Source organism: Centruroides sculpturatus, unplaced genomic scaffold (assembly GCF_000671375.1).
Source record: "Centruroides sculpturatus isolate CEXI.00-Female unplaced genomic scaffold, Cexi_2.0 scaffold380, whole genome shotgun sequence".
NCBI lineage: Eukaryota > Metazoa > Arthropoda > Arachnida > Scorpiones > Buthidae > Centruroides > Centruroides sculpturatus.
Window position 1 is genome coordinate 38,683 of NW_019384570.1, and position 24,871 is coordinate 63,553.

The 24,871-nt window shown below is 28.3% G+C and overlaps 1 protein-coding gene across 4 annotated transcripts in view; it reads left to right on the forward strand.

Moving 5' to 3' along the window:
- Nucleotides 1–24,871, forward strand: part of LOC111624150 — a 74,900-nt gene that overhangs the window by 28,970 nt on the left and 21,059 nt on the right. The window contains exon 4 of one of the 4 annotated variants that reach the window (XR_002756524.1): nt 16,505–20,640. The exons of 2 other annotated variants lie outside the window; for them this stretch is intronic. The gene's annotated coding sequence lies outside the window, so the exon portion shown is untranslated. Of the gene's footprint in view, nt 1–16,504; nt 20,641–24,871 lie in introns of those variants that run through there. One more of the 4 variants, XR_002756525.1, reaches the window with a different exon arrangement.

A 24,871-nucleotide genomic window follows, 5' to 3' on the forward strand; every position in this document is an offset into this window, starting at 1 on the left:
TTTTTTTTTTTTTTTTTTTTTTTTTGAGAAAGTGACAAGAAATCTGGAGCTTTTCACCAGGTTCATCATCTTGTAATATGCCAACAGTAACATTAACAATGTAATGTTTTCCTGATTGGTTGTTTTGTCCAGTGTAACCCATACCTTATTGCCACCAACTGCATCTCTAATTCTTTTACTCATTTCCTCACAATAGTTGGAGACATAATGTTTCCTTAGAGTTGATTCTTCAGATATCGAGTGCAGGAGTACATCTCAAGAAACACCTTTGCTGTTCATTTTGCAGCATGTATGTCATCAGAAACCATCATATTGCATAATTCCTGGTTGAAGTTGAAATTTTTCTTAAATTAGATATTATACCACTGTCACTGACAACTAAGCTTTGCTGCAACTCGAGGCAGTGATTCTTTTTTTCACAAGCTGTTTGATTCATGGTATTGCAGTGTTGCTGTATGTGAAATCATTTTTGAGCTGACATCTTTGTCTCATAATTTGCAGAATAAAATCAGTCCATCTGTGCTGAAAACACTTTATCCAAGTACTTTTGCTAATTCCTGGACTTTGGAGCTGTTTTGTGGCTTCACTTCAGAGAAACTTCCTTCTTATCTTAATGTTAAAGAGTACTTTGAATCTGCACATAAAATAATAATCATTAATACACAAATTGTGTATTTGTTTATATACAAAAATTTGGTAGTATCCCATCATTTAATTTCATTTGGTAATATTTCATTATTTCAGTATGATCACCCAGCCCCCATTTTCTGATTGTGACCAAGATCTCATGTTTATGAACAACTTTTACCAAAGAACAACTGGTCTATGAGCCATGGTTTCACAGATATAGATTTCTGAAAGATGCCAGAAGTAACATAGCACACTGAAGCCCAGTTGTTCTTTCAGCAAAAATTGCCCAAGATCATGAGGTTTTGGTCACTATTGGAAAATGGAGCTGCGAGAATATTGAAAGAAAATCGTGTACCTTAGAAAAATGGTTCTATTTAATAATTGCAATTCAATATGAACTTTTCCTTAAGATTCTCTTTTCTAAAACATTGTTTAATTATCTTTCTCACAGTAATCTGTTGGATTATTTTTAAAGTATTTGATTGAAGATTACAAAATTTAAAACAAATTGAAATTTTCCAAAAGTGGAAGTAAAGGTTTGATCCTTACATGTCTCTCTTTTGAAAACACATGTTAAAACTTCTATTGTTTTTGGTTTACATTTTCAAAAGGGAGACATAACCATTGCCATGTCATGACACTAACTAGAGATCAACTTGGTCCCTAGTTAGTGTTGTGACATGACAACAGTGGACAAAATTATAAAAAAGAAAAACTGACAATTTTAAAACATGGTGTAAAGGCTATAAAATCCTCCGAATATTATCAAAAATGATGTTATGCCATACTTTGGTTTGAAAAGACCTGTCCTGAAATTTTAGCCAAAATATGGCTGTGTAAGACCTCTGAAAACTCTCTATTTATACTCAGCATGACCCAAAATGTGTCTGTGAAGTCAGGTGTTCAATTGAAAAAAAAAAAATATCACATTTCCTTAAAATCTGAGGCTTTCTGAAAAGGCTGTAACCAGCTTTTATGCTTGTGTTTTATTATATGAAAGTTTATAGATTTACATTTAGCATATAGCAAGTTATATGCTAACTAAATTATATAGTGGTAGAGTAATTTTTATAGATTCAAATAGAAAACCAAAATTCAAATGTATGTTTGGATTTTTTGCATCTAATTTTCATATTCACATATGATGATTAAATATAATTCATGTATGTGTAAATGAATATTAAAAATACACTCTAATGGCTTATTACTTGGGACCAACAGACAATCATATATAAAAAAGAGGTATGCTGCATATATAAGTGGGTTTTGTGTAATTCAGACTTTAGATATGTTATAGTTTTATTTAAATATAACTGAAATATCTTACAGTTTTAATTTGTTATAAAATTAGTTGACAAGTCCTGTCTGATTAATTTCCTATCTAATTGTCAGTAACTAACTAATGAAACTTAGTTACAATGTAAATGTTAGTAGCAACTTCATTTTTTATATAATAAAACATTATTTCCAAAAGCAAGAATGTTTATTAAAATGCACACTTTTCAATATTATTGTGAAAAAGAAATTACACAGATAAATTTTTAAAAAAATTTGTTTTTGAATGTCATTTTGTTTGGTTTTTCTAAAGTAACTATAAACATGAAAAAATTTATCCTAAATACTCTGTTTGGTAAATTCAATGTACTAATATTAACAATTATAAAGACATTTAAGAACAATCTTTGATAAGAATTTATAATACTTATTATTGTAATTGCATCAAATTTATTTTTTACTGAAATCTTACAAAATAAGGAAAACTTATAAAATGGTTAAAATGAGTAAATCCTTTATTGCTAACAATATTATATTTTTGTTGATAAGTTTTTTAAACCAAAATTAAACAAAATCAATAAATGATTATCTTCATCTAAGTGATGATTTAGACTGTGTGTAACTATGAAAATACTATCAGCAAAATTATATAATCAAATTGTCTTCAATAAATTTAACAGTAATGGCAATAGGTTGTATGTTACTATTACTGTTGATCCTACTTAAATAAATATCCATATTCACCCTAAATAAAGACAATTTCATTTTAAAATTGTCTTTATTTAGTGTGAATATGGATATTTAGTACTGTATAACTCAAATTTTTTAGAAACATCTTGTTTTCATTGCAAATTACATGGCTTTCTCACAGGAATTTTTGCTTCTTAAATTGAAGAAGCGAACTTGAATGGAACTGAAAGCGACTTAACAAAATAAATCAATTAAAATACAACAGTTTTCTAATACAATTGTTCAGTGATAATTTTCAAAATATATTGGTTGACTTTCTTAACTATTAGGTACAGTACAGTACATATTCACTTTTCTATTTAGAAAATAATTTTAGTTATTTATGACAATTATTTCAAATGTATTGGATAATGATATACATAATATAAATTAATATAATTAACTCTATGTATAACATTAATTTTTTTAAATTAAAGTTTAACATTTGTTGTGTTTTTTTAAAACATTCACAATCTTAATTCATAATCTTTGACACTTTATGTATTCTAAATGCTTAACTTACCTGATTTGCATTGACTATAATTTTTTTTTTTTTAAAGGTACAAAAATTATAATAATTTAAACAAAACTTATAAGTTTTAAAGAAATCGGCTTGAGAAATTGTTTCTATTTAAAACTTTTTTAATTATGGCTTTTAACTGAAACTTATCTTGTAATCAAGTTTCTTTTTTAAAGAAAAACACAACTTGGAACTTCATTCTTATTAAAACTTCATGTTTAATTTGTTGCAAAGGAAACAAATTTCTCATTCAAAAATTATTGATACTACTTTAGAAAATTGTTTCTAAAAATGTCTGTTATTTAATCTGCCTTGTCGGACTTTTTCTTGTGGCCTTTCGTTTTATTTTAAAAATTTGAATTTGTATGTTTAAACAAAAAAATTAAGTATGAATTTTGTTGTAAACATACTAATTAAAATTATTTTATTTTATAAAAAACTGTTATGTGAAACATACACAGATTGAAGTGTTAATGCTTTCATTAAATGTCATCCAGTCAATGTAGTCTCAACTTTTTGTTTAATGAAAGTAACAGTTAACTGCAATTATAATATACATACAAGTAAACAGGATAAAAATTTCAGTAATTAATTGCATAAATTAAATAAAATTAATTTTGATATGATTTCATCATTTTGTGTTTGAATTATAAGTGAAAACATTAATGATGATGATTAATAAATTTGGTCAACAACAATGTCTAGTAGGAACCACTGCAATATGCCAAAGTGTGCCATGAAAATTAAGTGTTCAGAGTCAAATGCTTCAAAACTGATATTTTGCTTTTATCATGGGATATTTTTCAAGCAGACATATTTGTTACAGGTATATAACAAGATCAATTTTGGTCATCATACTAAATGAAAAATATAAAAACTTAAATTTCAAGGCAAGAATCAGGTGTAACAGAAATACTCAATTAATGATGGGTTAATTAGACTGACTTAAAAGCTATCCATTAAATTAAACTTAGATATTTATTATTATTTAATATGTTACTCTTAATATTCTATTATCTAAAATAATAACTTTAACATTTTTTGTCTGTTATAAAAGAATAAGTGTTTTAAAACAAATGAAAATTTTTAAACAATATTTTATAATGTTTAATTGTTCTAAATAATTTTCAGAAGTGCATCATATCTACAGAAATTTTTTTCCATAGTATTTCTAACTAATCATCTGCTTTATTGGAGTCTTTTAATTAAAATTCAATCTTTGACATAATGCTTTAGAGTTTTGATTTTACTCATCCCCAGGTTGATTATTAATTACAGTAAATTAAAGATCTATATTTCATAATACATTTGAAATATTAAAAGAACTGAACTTTCTAAAACAATAGTGATTTATTAGTAAAAGTAATTTATAGTGTGTGCTTGAGTTTTGAGAAATAACAATTATTTGGGTCACTGTATGTCAATACACTTATTAAGTATAATCATATTGTCCAAGCACAGGTAATTGGCTGATCGTTTCTGCTATCTACTTGTCAAAAAATGATTCACCTGTTAAAATTTTTGACTTGAGCAAAATATTCAACTGAAATTACTGCAATGATTGTTGTATAAAATACAATATAAAGAAAATTTAATGTAAATATATGTTAAACAAATTTCCTAAAAGAATGGAACTGATCACAGCTTCAACAAGGACATTTTTTTTTTTAGAATAATTGTGCTAATTATTGTTCTGCATTACAAATCCCAGCCATCATAACAAAAAAACTCAACATTCACAAATCATTTGAAGTATATACTTTGGAAGAATTCTGAGTTTTGATTCGAATAAGACATTACAGAAGAGAGAATTAGTTTGTACAAGTTTATCACAGTGTTAAGAGAAAGAAACACATTATAAATTTTATACTAAGTTACATTGGAAAACTGAACAAAATATAACCCAGACACGAAAGATAATATAATGTATGAAATGGAACTTACCACAGATTTCAAATTCATTATGGGTGAAGTCAGAATATGCTTTACAAGAGCATATTCTGATTTCACCCATTAATGATTTTCTCTAATAAAATATTTTATAAATTTTCTAAGCTTAATTTTCTCTAAATTATTATTTTTGTTAAATGTTGAAATGGGAAAAATAACATGTCAAGAAGGCTCATTGGGAAACTTCTTTTTTGATAATTTTCTATGTATAAAGATTGTTACTACAATAAAGTCTGAGCAAGTTTCTGAAGTCAGAAGGGTAAAAAAAAAAAAAATATATATGAAAGCTGGATTGTGTATAACCCAATCATGGATTATACATATCCTTTGAGGCAAAAAAAAAATTTACATAAAAGTCAAAACTGTATAACTTAGAACTTCATAAATGAACATGTGATTTTTTTTTAAGCCTTGCAAGCAAACGTATTGATGCTTTAATTCTGTAAAAACGTTTGTTTTTATTGTAAATTACATAGCTTTCTTTTGGGAATTTTTGCTTTTTACATTGAAGAAACACACAAATAGTCTTGTTCTAGATTTCCATATTTGCCATCCTGAATATTTTTTCATTTCTGAGAACTTTATAGAATATTTGCAAATTATTTCTCTGTATCATCTGCTTTTGCTAAAATGGTGTAAAGACATAATGCTATATAATTAAGTAGTATGACAATTTTATATATAAGATAACATTTTTTTACATTCTATGACTGTCTTAATCTTTTAAAATTGTAGCTCTTTTTGTTTTAGCAACAGACTACAATTTGTAATCAAAGGTGAAAATAACTCATGATCACAACATATGTACACAAAAAAATTATTACTAATACATATTAATAACTAAGGCTCAGATTTTTAAGACTTAAGAAATGGCAAAATAAGCAGGAACTAAAGCCCTAAAATTCTGGAAATATGACCTAATGAAAGATATAAAAATTTTAGAAGACAAGCATTAAGTGAGATTAATTCTGAGTTATTTTAATCTTGTACAGTATCCTAATTATCAGCTTTCATACATGATATTATTAGAACTCTTTCAAGCTTGCTGGAAGTGATCTGTGAAACAGAACCATTGACTTGACATAGCTCTGTCTGAGTATCAGTTACCATCTTGAGGCCATCACATTAGTAGAATCCCCACAGTTTCCAACCATGTAATTGCAGTTGACAGTCTTCCAAACTGAAATTTAATGTACACAAGGTTTGACATCATACTGTCAGAGAGTACCTCTTTCACACGTTTCATTGCCAAGGACTCTTGTTCATTGAAGAAATTAAATATGTCTTCATCTGTGTCATAATGTTTATCGTAGTATGCAGCAGCTTCAAGCCAGGTTCTTTAGCATGTTAAGATGGGCAGGAGGAAGGGGAGCTTTTGCAAATGCTTTCTTTCCATTGGAAATTAAACTATGTTTTTGTAGTTCTCATGAACTACTACTTCTATTCTGTGAAGCTCATGGGCTAGGCAAGTAAGTCCTGCAGCTGCTTTGACCATATATGATGCAGTATCAGTAACTAAAAGCAGCATGTTCTTTCTCTTGATACTGTCTGGCCAAAACTTGGCCATGGAAACCTTGTTGATTGCCACGTGGCAATCATTGAATTATTGGCTGTTTTGTTTTTTTTTTTTTTTTTTTTTTTTTTTTTTTTTTTTTTTTTTTTTTTTTTTTTTTTTTTTTTTTTTTTTTTTTTTNTTTTTTTTTTGAGAAAGTGACAAGAAATCTGGAGCTTTTCACCAGGTTCATCATCTTGTAATATGCCAACAGTAACATTAACAATGTAATGTTTTCCTGATTGGTTGTTTTGTCCAGTGTAACCCATACCTTATTGCCACCAACTGCATCTCTAATTCTTTTACTCATTTCCTCACAATAGTTGGAGACATAATGTTTCCTTAGAGTTGATTCTTCAGATATCGAGTGCAGGAGTACATCTCAAGAAACACCTTTGCTGTTCATTTTGCAGCATGTATGTCATCAGAAACCATCATATTGCATAATTCCTGGTTGAAGTTGAAATTTTTCTTAAATTAGATATTATACCACTGTCACTGACAACTAAGCTTTGCTGCAACTCGAGGCAGTGATTCTTTTTTTCACAAGCTGTTTGATTCATGGTATTGCAGTGTTGCTGTATGTGAAATCATTTTTGAGCTGACATCTTTGTCTCATAATTTGCAGAATAAAATCAGTCCATCTGTGCTGAAAACACTTTATCCAAGTACTTTTGCTAATTCCTGGACTTTGGAGCTGTTTTGTGGCTTCACTTCAGAGAAACTTCCTTCTTATCTTAATGTTAAAGAGTACTTTGAATCTGCACATAAAATAATAATCATTAATACACAAATTGTGTATTTGTTTATATACAAAAATTTGGTAGTATCCCATCATTTAATTTCATTTGGTAATATTTCATTATTTCAGTATGATCACCCAGCCCCCATTTTCTGATTGTGACCAAGATCTCATGTTTATGAACAACTTTTACCAAAGAACAACTGGTCTATGAGCCATGGTTTCACAGATATAGATTTCTGAAAGATGCCAGAAGTAACATAGCACACTGAAGCCCAGTTGTTCTTTCAGCAAAAATTGCCCAAGATCATGAGGTTTTGGTCACTATTGGAAAATGGAGCTGCGAGAATATTGAAAGAAAATCGTGTACCTTAGAAAAATGGTTCTATTTAATAATTGCAATTCAATATGAACTTTTCCTTAAGATTCTCTTTTCTAAAACATTGTTTAATTATCTTTCTCACAGTAATCTGTTGGATTATTTTTAAAGTATTTGATTGAAGATTACAAAATTTAAAACAAATTGAAATTTTCCAAAAGTGGAAGTAAAGGTTTGATCCTTACATGTCTCTCTTTTGAAAACACATGTTAAAACTTCTATTGTTTTTGGTTTACATTTTCAAAAGGGAGACATAACCATTGCCATGTCATGACACTAACTAGAGATCAACTTGGTCCCTAGTTAGTGTTGTGACATGACAACAGTGGACAAAATTATAAAAAAGAAAAACTGACAATTTTAAAACATGGTGTAAAGGCTATAAAATCCTCCGAATATTATCAAAAATGATGTTATGCCATACTTTGGTTTGAAAAGACCTGTCCTGAAATTTTAGCCAAAATATGGCTGTGTAAGACCTCTGAAAACTCTCTATTTATACTCAGCATGACCCAAAATGTGTCTGTGAAGTCAGGTGTTCAATTGAAAAAAAAAAAATATCACATTTCCTTAAAATCTGAGGCTTTCTGAAAAGGCTGTAACCAGCTTTTATGCTTGTGTTTTATTATATGAAAGTTTATAGATTTACATTTAGCATATAGCAAGTTATATGCTAACTAAATTATATAGTGGTAGAGTAATTTTTATAGATTCAAATAGAAAACCAAAATTCAAATGTATGTTTGGATTTTTTGCATCTAATTTTCATATTCACATATGATGATTAAATATAATTCATGTATGTGTAAATGAATATTAAAAATACACTCTAATGGCTTATTACTTGGGACCAACAGACAATCATATATAAAAAAGAGGTATGCTGCATATATAAGTGGGTTTTGTGTAATTCAGACTTTAGATATGTTATAGTTTTATTTAAATATAACTGAAATATCTTACAGTTTTAATTTGTTATAAAATTAGTTGACAAGTCCTGTCTGATTAATTTCCTATCTAATTGTCAGTAACTAACTAATGAAACTTAGTTACAATGTAAATGTTAGTAGCAACTTCATTTTTTATATAATAAAACATTATTTCCAAAAGCAAGAATGTTTATTAAAATGCACACTTTTCAATATTATTGTGAAAAAGAAATTACACAGATAAATTTTTAAAAAAATTTGTTTTTGAATGTCATTTTGTTTGGTTTTTCTAAAGTAACTATAAACATGAAAAAATTTATCCTAAATACTCTGTTTGGTAAATTCAATGTACTAATATTAACAATTATAAAGACATTTAAGAACAATCTTTGATAAGAATTTATAATACTTATTATTGTAATTGCATCAAATTTATTTTTTACTGAAATCTTACAAAATAAGGAAAACTTATAAAATGGTTAAAATGAGTAAATCCTTTATTGCTAACAATATTATATTTTTGTTGATAAGTTTTTTAAACCAAAATTAAACAAAATCAATAAATGATTATCTTCATCTAAGTGATGATTTAGACTGTGTGTAACTATGAAAATACTATCAGCAAAATTATATAATCAAATTGTCTTCAATAAATTTAACAGTAATGGCAATAGGTTGTATGTTACTATTACTGTTGATCCTACTTAAATAAATATCCATATTCACCCTAAATAAAGACAATTTCATTTTAAAATTGTCTTTATTTAGTGTGAATATGGATATTTAGTACTGTATAACTCAAATTTTTTAGAAACATCTTGTTTTCATTGCAAATTACATGGCTTTCTCACAGGAATTTTTGCTTCTTAAATTGAAGAAGCGAACTTGAATGGAACTGAAAGCGACTTAACAAAATAAATCAATTAAAATACAACAGTTTTCTAATACAATTGTTCAGTGATAATTTTCAAAATATATTGGTTGACTTTCTTAACTATTAGGTACAGTACAGTACATATTCACTTTTCTATTTAGAAAATAATTTTAGTTATTTATGACAATTATTTCAAATGTATTGGATAATGATATACATAATATAAATTAATATAATTAACTCTATGTATAACATTAATTTTTTTAAATTAAAGTTTAACATTTGTTGTGTTTTTTTAAAACATTCACAATCTTAATTCATAATCTTTGACACTTTATGTATTCTAAATGCTTAACTTACCTGATTTGCATTGACTATAATTTTTTTTTTTTTAAAGGTACAAAAATTATAATAATTTAAACAAAACTTATAAGTTTTAAAGAAATCGGCTTGAGAAATTGTTTCTATTTAAAACTTTTTTAATTATGGCTTTTAACTGAAACTTATCTTGTAATCAAGTTTCTTTTTTAAAGAAAAACACAACTTGGAACTTCATTCTTATTAAAACTTCATGTTTAATTTGTTGCAAAGGAAACAAATTTCTCATTCAAAAATTATTGATACTACTTTAGAAAATTGTTTCTAAAAATGTCTGTTATTTAATCTGCCTTGTCGGACTTTTTCTTGTGGCCTTTCGTTTTATTTTAAAAATTTGAATTTGTATGTTTAAACAAAAAAATTAAGTATGAATTTTGTTGTAAACATACTAATTAAAATTATTTTATTTTATAAAAAACTGTTATGTGAAACATACACAGATTGAAGTGTTAATGCTTTCATTAAATGTCATCCAGTCAATGTAGTCTCAACTTTTTGTTTAATGAAAGTAACAGTTAACTGCAATTATAATATACATACAAGTAAACAGGATAAAAATTTCAGTAATTAATTGCATAAATTAAATAAAATTAATTTTGATATGATTTCATCATTTTGTGTTTGAATTATAAGTGAAAACATTAATGATGATGATTAATAAATTTGGTCAACAACAATGTCTAGTAGGAACCACTGCAATATGCCAAAGTGTGCCATGAAAATTAAGTGTTCAGAGTCAAATGCTTCAAAACTGATATTTTGCTTTTATCATGGGATATTTTTCAAGCAGACATATTTGTTACAGGTATATAACAAGATCAATTTTGGTCATCATACTAAATGAAAAATATAAAAACTTAAATTTCAAGGCAAGAATCAGGTGTAACAGAAATACTCAATTAATGATGGGTTAATTAGACTGACTTAAAAGCTATCCATTAAATTAAACTTAGATATTTATTATTATTTAATATGTTACTCTTAATATTCTATTATCTAAAATAATAACTTTAACATTTTTTGTCTGTTATAAAAGAATAAGTGTTTTAAAACAAATGAAAATTTTTAAACAATATTTTATAATGTTTAATTGTTCTAAATAATTTTCAGAAGTGCATCATATCTACAGAAATTTTTTTCCATAGTATTTCTAACTAATCATCTGCTTTATTGGAGTCTTTTAATTAAAATTCAATCTTTGACATAATGCTTTAGAGTTTTGATTTTACTCATCCCCAGGTTGATTATTAATTACAGTAAATTAAAGATCTATATTTCATAATACATTTGAAATATTAAAAGAACTGAACTTTCTAAAACAATAGTGATTTATTAGTAAAAGTAATTTATAGTGTGTGCTTGAGTTTTGAGAAATAACAATTATTTGGGTCACTGTATGTCAATACACTTATTAAGTATAATCATATTGTCCAAGCACAGGTAATTGGCTGATCGTTTCTGCTATCTACTTGTCAAAAAATGATTCACCTGTTAAAATTTTTGACTTGAGCAAAATATTCAACTGAAATTACTGCAATGATTGTTGTATAAAATACAATATAAAGAAAATTTAATGTAAATATATGTTAAACAAATTTCCTAAAAGAATGGAACTGATCACAGCTTCAACAAGGACATTTTTTTTTTTAGAATAATTGTGCTAATTATTGTTCTGCATTACAAATCCCAGCCATCATAACAAAAAAACTCAACATTCACAAATCATTTGAAGTATATACTTTGGAAGAATTCTGAGTTTTGATTCGAATAAGACATTACAGAAGAGAGAATTAGTTTGTACAAGTTTATCACAGTGTTAAGAGAAAGAAACACATTATAAATTTTATACTAAAATTTAACAAAACAAAAGCCAAGGTTTTTTTAAATATAGCAATATAGTTTCTGTGAAATAAAAAAAGAAGACAATAATTTCTCCCATCTTGTGCTGTATATATTCCAAAAATCACTGTATTATTGTATGTAAATAACAGTGTTTGTGAGGAAAATAGAGTTAGAGCAGAACACACAACTTTTACAGTCTTTCAGAATGTTCATTATTTCAAGCTTTTTCCTAATTAAGTTTTTTTTTATTCACTACTATGATTCTTATAATGAGGATGCTTTCTCCTGTTTTGAGTGTTGTATTAAATACTTTTATCAATAAAATTAAACAAACTTATAGAAGAATACATGTGAGTAAATTAGGGTGAGAGGCACAGGAGTATGTGTATTTCATGTATCCTGCTGGTCACTATTTTTAGTTACATCATATTTTTCAAATTTATGTTAGTGCAAAGTATAGTAGTTTCTTCAAACATCACATATGAGTAAACATGATTTTGTGTTCTGTGTGATTTTATTTCCTTATTTGTCTACTTTGTTCAAGCAAGTCTGCCCATTAGAAAAAAAACAACAGAAGAGAATGTAAAGCAGTATGTTTGCATATTAAATATATAAACTGAGTTTCTATAAACAAAGAAGGAAATTTAAACAAACTTTTTTTCTGTTTTTGTTTTATGAATGTATATGTATCCCTTGTATAACACTGTAGTTATGTTTTGAAAAAAGTTCAGTGTTGTAGGAATCCATGCTACACGAAAGAAAGGACTAATGCAAAAAATGGGGTTAGGTTCCAACAGTTAACAAAAATATACTATTCTTTTTCATTATTAAGAGAAATATGTTTATTATTGTTTAAGCAATCAATAAGTAGTACTGTATTACACATTAATATATATTAATTTTATTTAAATGGGGGCATTTTCTTTTTTACAAAGTATCATCATTGTCTGAGTGTTTTGTTGATATTTCTGATAAAGATCAACAAAAAAGCTCAGATGATGATGATACTTTGTACTCTAATAAAATGATGATACTCTTCATTTTATTATTATTATTATAAAAATTGTTTATGTGTGACAAAATAAATATATGTTATTAATTGAAAATGTGTTCTAGCAGGTCATTTGTACCATTGAGGACTGTGCAAAGTTTTTTTCCCTCCAGTATTTGTGTTCAAATATTAAATTGTTTGAGTTGGGAATAATTTGAGAAGGCAGAGGAGTATGATACTGCTACATTTCATTCATCATTTTTATGAATGATTACTTGCACTATCAGTTTTTATTAAACCTGATGAAAAGCACAAAGCAAATAAAAATTTCAATATTCTAAAACCCATGGACAAATTTGAGACACGTGCTTACTTGAATAAAAAAAAAATATCAAATAAAGAAGTTTGTGCTTATAAGTTGTGAAATTTTGTACATCGGATTTTACAAATTCTTGAAGTATGTTAGAGCAAAACCTGAAACTGTGTTGTATGAGGAATATCCCACTGTGTTAGAGCAAAACATTGTTGTAGAAGTGCCGTGTTGTACGAGGGATACGATATTAGTTTTGCATTGTTGCTTATTTCACATAGATTTTTATACTTTTTGTAAATTCTGCCTTTTCAATAAAAGTTGGTTCTTGCCTAGTAAGATCTGGCAACAGGCTTCACCAGTCAAGTTAATCATTTCAAGGTTATTAGGTACAAGAAATTCTCAAGAGTTGGTATTGCCAAAAGTAGCAAGCACGAAAAAAAAATTTTCATTCATACCATAAAAATGGTTGATAACAACTACAAAATTAAGTAAATTGAGTTTTTGTTGTTTGGCTTATTGAAATTTATTTTTAAAAATTAACATAATCATCTTGTAATGTTCTGTTTAATTATTTTGTACCCTAAGTGCAAAACTTAAGCAACAATATAATTTTTAAGCAGACAGCCATGAAATTGTAGAAAAGAGTTTGTTGCAATCAGTACAATGAACACCCAATTCAGTAGAAAGGTGATTCGCATGCAAATATCAGGAAGAAGGCATCACAGGTGACATGAGGGCACAACTCTTTCAATAAAGTTTTTTTTTTTCCTTTTATTCCATACTGTATACATTCTACTCTGAATTTCATGTCTTCCAGGCGATTTCTTGTGGAGTTACAGCAAAAAAACAAATCGTTGCTTAAGTTTTGCACATCAGTGTATTATTGGTTATCATTACACATGTAGTTTCAAATTGTTGCAATTATTCACTTTCTTGTAATGTTCAATGACAAAAATTATCTTGTGATATGGCAATTTTAAGTATAATTTTTGAAAATGTAGAAAGATACTTTTCTGATAATTTTTTTTCAATGCAAAACATATAAAGCAAAAATATTAGATAACACAAATTTGTTAGCTTTTTGAAAGTATACAACCCTTGTATAGGATATACACACAACATTTTGCATCTAATTTTTAAAACAAAAATTTTATATATATATCAATTTCATTTTAACTTTTTCCTTTTCCTTGTGTATACTTATAAACTTTAGGTATACATTACATTAATTTATTGATTTGAAATGACCTTCACATAGCCATAATTCAATGTTTTATATCTGTTGCTTGAGTAATTCTTACTATCTATTGTGATAGCAAAAGTTATGACAAAGCTTGTCTATTAAAACTATTGAATTAATTTTAAAACATGAATTGTTTTATATATATTTAGCTATTAAATTTCTATCACAAAAAATTTATTTTCTTTACATATGATAGCAAAGTGGAATGAACAAGATTATGCTAGATAAGAGATTCCACTATATCTTATTTTCCTTTTGCTTAACTTGGATAAACAGTGGAAATACCATTTACATGCTTAAAATCTGTTTCTAAACATTTTAAATAATTTTTATGGCAATATAGGCATATTATATTTTAATTAGACTATTCTTCTAGGATTGTTTTTATTTGTAGTGGCAATATTAAACATTAGATAATATTGATAGAATAATAAATTTCTCATTTTATATTTTCTATATTGTTTAAGTCTAGTTAAATCTACATTATTAGATACATAATAATATATCTCTGGTTCAGAGTTTTTGTGGTTCCCTATTTAAATACAATTTTGATGACACTGATATGTACTGTATCTAGCCTTATTAAAAGACAGTTACATATTTTATCAAAAGACTAATCTTTAATACAAAATAAACATTAACAAATATACTAATAAAATATTACACATGGTGTTTCATAGATTAAATAAAGTAGCTTTAAGTGGCAGATTACAGTTTGTGTGTGAAATTAATACTGAAGAAAATGGATATTCATTAACACAAGAATTAAGACTTGTTTATTTGTTTTTGGCTTTACACCAACAAAATACATCCAAATTTATTAGTTAGGTTTTTTGGCAAAACTTTTTAATATTTTCAAATGTGCATACTAATAAATTATTATTGTGTATATATTTTGTATTTGGAAGTAAATTTTCTTTTTTATTTGCCCTGTTAAGATATTTTGAAAAGTTGTTTGTATGTATTAAATATTAATGGCGTCATTCATCCAAAACACATGTATATCTCATAAATTCAAAGTTCTTAACTTTCTTAAAACTTCGTAACTTGGAAAAATAGTAATGAATTTACAGAAATCAATTATAAGTTTTATTATTTCATAAGTATAAACTAGTTTAATCTATTTCTGTATTAAAATCATCTTCAAGTTGTATATATTGTTATTTTGAAGAGCTTAAGAATACTGGGAGTTGACAGGAACACATGCATTGTTGGAAGATTCTTATGTTGATAACAAATACACCAAAAAAAATTAAAAATAATTCCTGTTACACTGACAAAGACAATTTTTTGGACAAGATTGATATTTATGAAAAAATATGAAGATAAGAAACACTTATTCATACTCTGATTTAAATTAATACAAGTTGGTTGTTTATTTCAGAAAAGCTTACTCTCAAATAAGTTGCCTTTTCTGAAAATCATAATAGTGATGTAACACAAATAGCTTAATCTTCATTATTTGTAGCAGCAAAAATAATAGACATTCATATAAGAAACTCATTTATTGTTATGAAGTTAAGTAATTAAAGTCATTTTTTAATTCATTTCAACAAATCAGTTTTAAGATGTCATAGATTGAGAAATAACAAATCAATCTGAAGAAAAGTCTTGTGAAATTTGTATCTTTGACATAGTTTGGATCATCTGCATCCATTTGTTTGGATTCGTGCAGCATTATTATGCTACAGGTTTCAAATACCATTTCTAACATATATTTTATTGGCAATAGTAATTATTTAGAAATTGAAAACACTAATAAAATTTAGCTCTAAATTGTAAACTTTCATCTTAAAATTAAAAGTAAATGACAGGCAAGAAAATATAACTATTATTTATACATATATTCTGTAAGTTACTTAAGAATATAATTACTTTTCTCTATTGTTTATTTTTAAAATATTAAAGCAAACAGTTATAATTTTCAAAAGTTTGAGATGATATAATTACTACTAAAAAATTTTGATTGCTTATGAATATAGGAAAGTCATCTTTCTTATATACACAAATCATCATAATGCATATATAAATAATGTAATGTTATTAGCTAATTACTAATAATTTAGCTTTTTAATTTTCTTAAATATTTAAACAAATTATTGTTTCATATTATCAATTACATATTTCAACAATTTATTTAACTTTATTTCTTGGAAGGAGCAGTGTTTTAGTAGCAACAATTTCTGACATATTTGATAACAATGATATATTGTTCATTATTGAACACGTTGGAAGCTGTAGTAACCGAATGTTCTGGTCATCCCATCAGAAGTGAAAAACAAGATCTTGTGTAAAGTTATTCTAATGTAATAATTTATTTAAATTCTTAACTTTAATTATTTGAATATATTGCAAGTTTTACTGCATTGGCAGAGGTTCCAAATGTTTGAATATTTTAATATTCTGAATTAAATAAAATCTTTCTGTGACTACTGCTTATAAAAAATGATTTAGTGTTTTAAATTATTTGATAATGATTAAGACAAGTTATCAAAATTAACAAACATTTTAAAATGTTAATTTTTAGTTTGCTTATTTATTAAAAAAAAATGAAAGTCTTTGTCTACCAAAAATATGTTTAGTATTATTATATAATTTACACTAGCTAATTTATGTTCTCTGAATTTTTGTAAGTGCTTTTCTGAACATTTTATTTAAAAAACTGGTATTATTATGGGGCCTAAAAAGAGTGGCATGTCAAGAACTGTGTTCACTATAGAAACTTAATCAAGAGATATGCCAACTCTCTACCTTGGCTATTATATGTCGTCTGATATTTTAGGCAGATGACTTCAACGGGTCTACAGTAGATAAATCTTAGCTAAGGAAGATATAATCAAAAAGACTTGAGCTGATAAAGAAGTAATGAAAATCGCATCTGAGAAACAAAGATGTGTCATCCATGAAAAAATAGAGAAATTGCTTTTAGTTTGTTATTACATGTAAATAAACATAGTAAGAAAGTATATAATTTTTTATTTTTATGGGTCTCCAGAACGAATTAATCAAATAAAAAAAAAGTTAAATTTAAAAACTCACGCCAAGTTTTGCATAGTTTCTGGATACAAATTCACTGAATTAATCAAATTCCTACAAAAATCTATGGTAAATTGATAATCGGTTAACAAACAATTTGGATAGCAAATGTAGTCTTGGAACGGATTATGTTCATTAACAGATCACCCACTATAAAATGTAATTTAATATTTTAACAAAAACACAGATGAAAAAAGTAATTAAATTTGTTTTTCTGAGTTCTATATAAGTTTTGTGAGTATTATTATTAAAAATTTATTTCTTGAAATAAAAATTCTGCAAAGAATTATTTTAGGAATTAGAAAAAACTTAAAATTCAAATTTTCTTGACAGAAAAGTAAGAAAAACAGTATTTACAAGCAAATTTTTCTGTAATGTTAATTTAGTAAATAAATTTATTAATGAGAAACATTCAAAATTTGAAAGTTAAATGATCAATAACTTTCTTATCTCTCTAGAAGTTTATCCAAACTAGAAACAAATATTTAGCAACATGATATAATATACAAGGTGCGTTCCATAAGTAATGCAACCAAATTCATAAAAAATCATGTATTGAACATATTCTTACAAGTAGTCAAAAATCTTCAAAATAGCACCCTCCTGCATCGATACACTTGTGAAGGCAGTGTTTCCAGGTCTGAAAGACCTTCTCCGGAATGTCCTTTAGAGCTGATGTAACATAAGCCTTGATGTTTTCAATCATGTCCCAATGTTTCCCTTTCATGGCCCCTTTTAAGCAACGAAACAAAAAGTCGGCGGGAGCCAGGTCAGGACTGTAAGTTGGCTGTGGAACCAATGGGGTGTGGATCATGGCCAGGAAATCGTTGACAATGAAGGCATTCTGGCTTGGTGTGTTGTCATGATGAAGTTTCCATGTGTTCTTGATGTCACTTCGGCAGCACACGACCCTCCTTTTCAGTCATTTGAGCACTTCCAAGTAGAAAGCTGCATTTACAGTGGTCTGGCAGGTACGAATTTGTGATGGATAATGCCTCTGACGTGAAAAAAGTCAATGAGCATGGTTTTGATCCTGGACTTGCTTATGCATGCCTTCTTGGGGTGGGGTGACTTGTGCCATTGGAAAACTTGTGATTTGGACAAGCAATCACTCCCAAAGGCTTACTGAATTAATGTAAAGGTTTCGGTGGCAGACTTCCCAAGTTTAACACAAAGTTTGATAGTGTAACATGCTCCACAAAATGATCCATTGCGCAGTGTTACATTAACTCAAAACAGGGTTCACAGGAACGAACGTCCTCACCCACCAGCAGCTTGGAAGCAAATGAGACCAAGTGAGTTTTGAAGCTAACATCCCATGCCACCTAGCGCAGCAGGTTAGAACTAGATACGGCATATCATTGCATCATGAAAAAATTGGTCACATTACTTATGGAACGCACCTTGTATTTATTTCATAAGTAGTCGGGAAATAAGTTTTCATGTGTGTTATAAATTAATTTTTTTTTCCTGGAGTACTTTGCAGTAGTGATATATTTCAAAATTTTATTGTGATAGTTGAAATATGTGCAAAAATAAATTCTTTTTAAAAATAGAAAATATCACAAAATATTTTTCAATTAGTAATAGTTTTGTAATCATTTAGTGAGTGATGTTCAACAATATTGTTTGCAACTACAATACAGTTTGTTAAACCTGAATATCTGGTCATCTGGCACCCTCTGAATAGTAGTGGATAATCTGAATTTTCCAATAATTCAACATGCTAGTATTTCACAAATTGGCAATTGTTTGGTTACATGTTAGAGATCCTGGGCAGAAATTGAGGTAAAGGTTGGGGTATGACTGAGCACATTGCTATGTGTTGGGAGGTTGTTGTCTCAAGAATAATTAGAACCTCAAACTCTTATGAAATGTAATTTGGTAAACTATACATAGTCTACATTGTAATGTGCTGAATTTAACATTTCTTCATTGGAGTTAGTGCACACATTTTCAGATTGGCGATACATCCAACTGACGTATTTTCATTCCCGTGGGCCAGTGCAAAGATGGTGCACCTAAAACAAGTTTTTCATACATGAATGTGTGTAGCTTTTGTGAATTCTATGTGTATGACACGTCCCAAAAATATTACAGTACGTATATCTGAATTGTAAATGTTGACAATAAAATCTTCATTAACATTTCTGCAGGTTTTCCAATCAATCTTAACATTTTATGCTGCCATATGTTCTGGTATATGATTTTAATCTGGTACAGAATGTACTGTACATCAATGTTTACAATGTTCAGATCACATGTAACTTATTAAACTTTGGAAAAATATGAAAATGTCCAATAATCCTATATCAAAATAATTAGCACAACAGTGTAGCAGTGTTACAAACATGATTTATTAGTGTAGTTAAGACATACTTGCTAGTACTTTCTACAGCTTTTTATGATTAATCCTGTATCATTTATCTCATAGGTACCAGATTATAAATGTTTACTGTGATTGCAGAAATAAAATAATTTTCAGTATTCTTAAATTAAAAATGTACATTTTATTTCAATTGAAAGATTTCATACTTTGTGGTGACATAATTGACATATATTTGTTGCCAAGAATATCATTAATACACTAAATGATTACAATATTTTGTATTTCTAATTTTGTACTAAACACTAATCATATTAGTTCTGTAAAGTACAATTTATATATATAAATTCAAATCAATACATTTTGATATATTGGAAAATGACATTAGAGCTATAATAGAAGACTTACGGCATTAACTTTCAATGTAGCATGCAAGCATCACAATTGTATTATTTATTATTATTAATTTTTTTATTCAATTTTATTTGATGATAAGAATTACATCAAAAAATTCTTTTACTGTTTTGTTTAATTGATAAGTCTATATTTCAGTCAAATACAATAGTTAACTATAATGAATGCATCAAAAAGCATTTACTAAGTAACTAGTTAGCAATAAAATTGATTACTAAATTATTAAGTATATTTATGAAACAACTGGTTGCATTCTTGTCATCAGATCAAACTTGGAACATCTGGGAGGAAGAACGATGATGTCTTGCTCAAGCATGCTCTGATCTTCCTGGAAGTAAAGATTACTTTTCACTGATGACATGTAATAATGAATGTAAATTCAACAAAAAATCAATGTAAACTGATAAAACTATTAGGCTGTGTACACACTAGGCGTTTTAAAGAACCAAGAGTTCTATATAGGCGTACACACTCAAATACGTGTTTATAGATTTTTGTTAAAACGCGCGTTTTGCAGGCGCTTTGAGATATATGTGCTGCCATGTTACTGTACATTTCGATCGCACGTTTTGCGGGCGTCAGCCGAGCGCTTTGAGATATATGTGCTGCCATGTTACTGTACATTCGATCGCGCATTTTGCGGGCGTCAGCCGAGCGCTTTGAGATATATGTGCTGAAATGGAGAACGATCATTTCGATACTGATCTATTTATTGATGAAATCTAAAAGAGACCAACCATCGTCAAAGGATTTTATAGATATTTTAAAAGAATTAAAAAACTTGGGTTCATTTTGTCTTAGTTTTGGATACAACGTCGCAAACATTCCATGTGTCAGTCTATCTCGTAATATTGGGTGCACCCAAAATTCTCTTTGCCTCTGCCATCGTCTTTTATAGCGACGATGGAGGAGGGGCACACAAGCAATTACTTTCACGTCCATTTCCAAACTGAGCCAGTGCGTACGCTCCAAAAACGCTCGTCGAACGCCGAGCTAACACGCATTTATTAAAACGCCTAGTGTGTACGCAGCCTTAGAAATGGCACGTTTTAATTTTTTCATAATTCTAACATTTTATTGGTGTATTCTGTAACAATAATTTAATGTTTTAAAGCAAGAAAGTCAATCTTAAATGCTAAGTGATAAAATTGATATAATTTAAATAAAATTGTGAAGTTTCTCGGATGAACCTTTGTGTCCAAAAATATTAAGATGTATTTTTGGATTAAGATGTATTTTAGTGATAAAATTCAGCAATTTTTTACTTTGTTTGACTTTATAGTAATCTTTATCCAATTTTTTTTTCTGTTTGTTTTGAAATATAAATTTTTAGGTAATAATATAGTACTCTATATATTATAACAAGCTCATGGGCATCTGCTGCAACTTTAATAATGGGCAAAGGAATATTATCTGATTATCATAATTATGTCTTAAGTCAGGCCAATTAAGCTTATATCAGATAATTTTCCATACTGTTGAGTGAAGCAGAGAGGAGAATTTTCTTGCATTCGTTGGGAAATTATAAGGTTCCAACTTTCAAACTTCTTTGCTGTCAGTTAGAAGGCATGATCAAATAGGAACAAATGGCCTGTTGGACCTCAGCAGATACCCATGGGCAAGTTTGACATGACTATTATAATGCATATATACATTTTACAAAAATATTCTCTCTTTCTTTAACCTAAAAACAAGAAAAACACTTGGAGATCATTAATTATAAGAATTTTTTTAACTCTGAATATTAATTGAAATTTCTTTCATTAGCATAACTTTTCAACTTAACTGTTTAAATAAAAAATCTGATACTAAGACATTTACAATCTAGTTTTGAAATTTTACTTCATTTCTCTGTGCATAAAGATAATAGGGGAGACCAGGGCTAGTTGTCAGTTTTTAGTCATTTCTAGTTTTAGGGTTATATAATATCTATTTAGATTTAAGTGAAAATGTATACACCTACATATCTTTTGATTTGGTTTATAATAAATATATGAACATTCGATAATTTTTTGTCATAGTTATTAATTATTTTAAAAACTGTCTTATGCTGTGACAACATACCCCTAGACTGGGTATGTTGTCACAGCATAAGACAGCGTAAGGGGTATATTGTCACAGGGCATATGTAGTCTAAGTTCTCGCATTTCCTGAGTTTATTTTGGTTATGTTAAATTATGTGTAATATGACATTTACTCGTGCCAATTCTATAAAGGAAATAGATTAGTAATTTACTATTATTTATTCTGATAAAGACAAGTAACTTGAATCTTTACATATTATCTTCAGAGTCACAGTTGTGACAAACATAATATGGATTTACATCTGTACATAGCTCGTGAGACCAAACCCTCACCACAAACCAAACAGAAGGTCTTTTCTTTCTCTTCTGATGAGTCATCAGTCTTAGTGACAATTTGCCCCAAATGAACTTCCTTAACAAATTGACTCATAGTTTCTAATTTCAAAATAGAAAATTCAATTGCTTGTAATGCATATATACATTATGGACCCATCTAATAGGAAATACAGTTGTTACTCACCTTTTACTAATTGCAAATTTTCAAATGGCACAAGACATGATGCATCAAAGTTTACACAACTTGCTGTAAATCTTTTAACCGCTAATTTACGGAAAACAATGCAATGGATATTATTCAAATTTTGTAATGACATAGACGAGTGGGTAAATGAACCTACTCCTGGATGACGTGAACATTCAGTTTTGATTATATAGGCGATATTTGCACTGTGACAACTATGCCCAGTCGCCCTTATGTGTTGTTTCAATTCTGCAATGTATCTTTTAATTCTTTCTCTTCTAATTTTCAGTAATTGAAAGATTATTTAATGAACCAAGTTTATATGTATTTAAAATTAGTTCCCCCTATAATACTTTGTAAAGGCCTATTGTTTTATATTCAAATACTGTAGATGTAAATTATGTTTCCTAAGTTAGATTAATTCTTCTTGTTTGTAAATGACTTTGCTATTTGATAATTTCAAAAAGAAAAGAAATATTTTAAAAAAATTTTGATTCTCAGTCAATAATTATATATAGCAATACTTTTTTGAAATTTAAACAGATTGTTACACACATTATTCATATACAAGTTTAAATGTATTATACTTTGATCTGCATTTATAACTATTCTAAATATAGAAACAGTATCTGTGAGAGTCAGCCAAGGGTATAGGGTTAATCCTATATCACTTATGGGCACAGATTATCCGAAATCTGTTCTCTAAGTTTCGGATTTCGAGATCCGATCTTAAATCTTCATAGGAGGGCTGTAATATTCAGGCTTAATGAGGGTTAAAGACTGTGTAGTCTCTATCCAAATGTCAGGTTCCCGACACCAGTTTATCTACTTGCGTAACGCGGATAAACACACGTGAAATTTATGCCATAGATCTGATTCAGAGATTCGACAAGAGACATCTCTTAACAAAATATATATATAATTTAATAAACAAATAAACAATATTAATACAGAATAAGAAATAATCAGTAAATTCAGATGGTCAATCAAAGAACGAATAATCATATCAATCGCGACAGGAGGAAATCTATTTTTAGTCTATAACCGAGTCAAGAGAGAGATGTATTCTCAAACTATATACTTACGAGAAAGAGAGCTCACAAATTAGCCTTAATCATACGACCTGTTTACTTGGCAGTGTCGTCTTCTTATTCGTGAAGGTACTTCATTTGATAACTTAGGAGTAACTTGTTAGGGGATGACGAGGCGTTGCTCTACTGGCATATCAGTGTGGAGTCCTTTCACTCTCCGATCTACGGACGAACTCTTAAGGGCATTGGCCTTAGAGAACACTTGTGTGGAGTCTTGTCACTTTCAGAACTGTCGACGAACTCCTAAGGCCGGTGTGGAGCCAATATGGGAGACGTCTCTCCTCTATGAGATTTTCTGACGAACTCCTCGAATTCTGTTGAACTTTGCATGTATCTTCTGATTTACGACCAATTATCAGTCGAGGCTTTATCCACGTGAACGGATGGGAAGGGGGAGAAATGATGGGTAAACAGTTCCCATCGAGGCGAGATTTTTAGCAGATAAGGGAAAAACAGAGGATGCTCATGCTTCCGTCAAAGGAAGTGACTCTCCTAGCTGTTTTTCCACGCTAGAAAATGTTATTTTTCCATCCCAAACGAAAGAATATTTTATGACAAAAATTTAATATTATTTTTAAATTATTATTTTAGACCCGGGGGCTATTTGGATCTCACATATCCCATTTAAAAAATATATAAATTATTCTTATATTTATAGTTGTAAATACTTGAAATGTATACTCACTATTTAATATTGGAAGAAACCAAGACAAACAAGTACTTTAATTATTTATTGTGACATTGTCACAATGCTCTCAATTTTAATAGTGTCTTGTCCCTGTACATCATACTTTTCCTGTTAACAGTGGAGTCATGCTGGTTCATTCAGGATCTCACTCTGTTAAGCAGAAAATTTTTTAATTGAAATAACGTGACTTCTGGTCCAAACTGGAAGTTTGTATATAGATAATTGGGACTTCCTTCCCCTAAGTTTTCCTCTAATAACAGGTTTTGACTTTCATCTAACTCCTTTCTTGAGATTAAGGAAGGACAGACGGACAACAGTGGGAGTTTATACGTCTACAATTTTTGAAAGTTGTGCTCAAAAATGAAATGATTATTAATATCATATGTTTGCTATTCAGAGTAAGAATATGAACCAGAAATACTTAA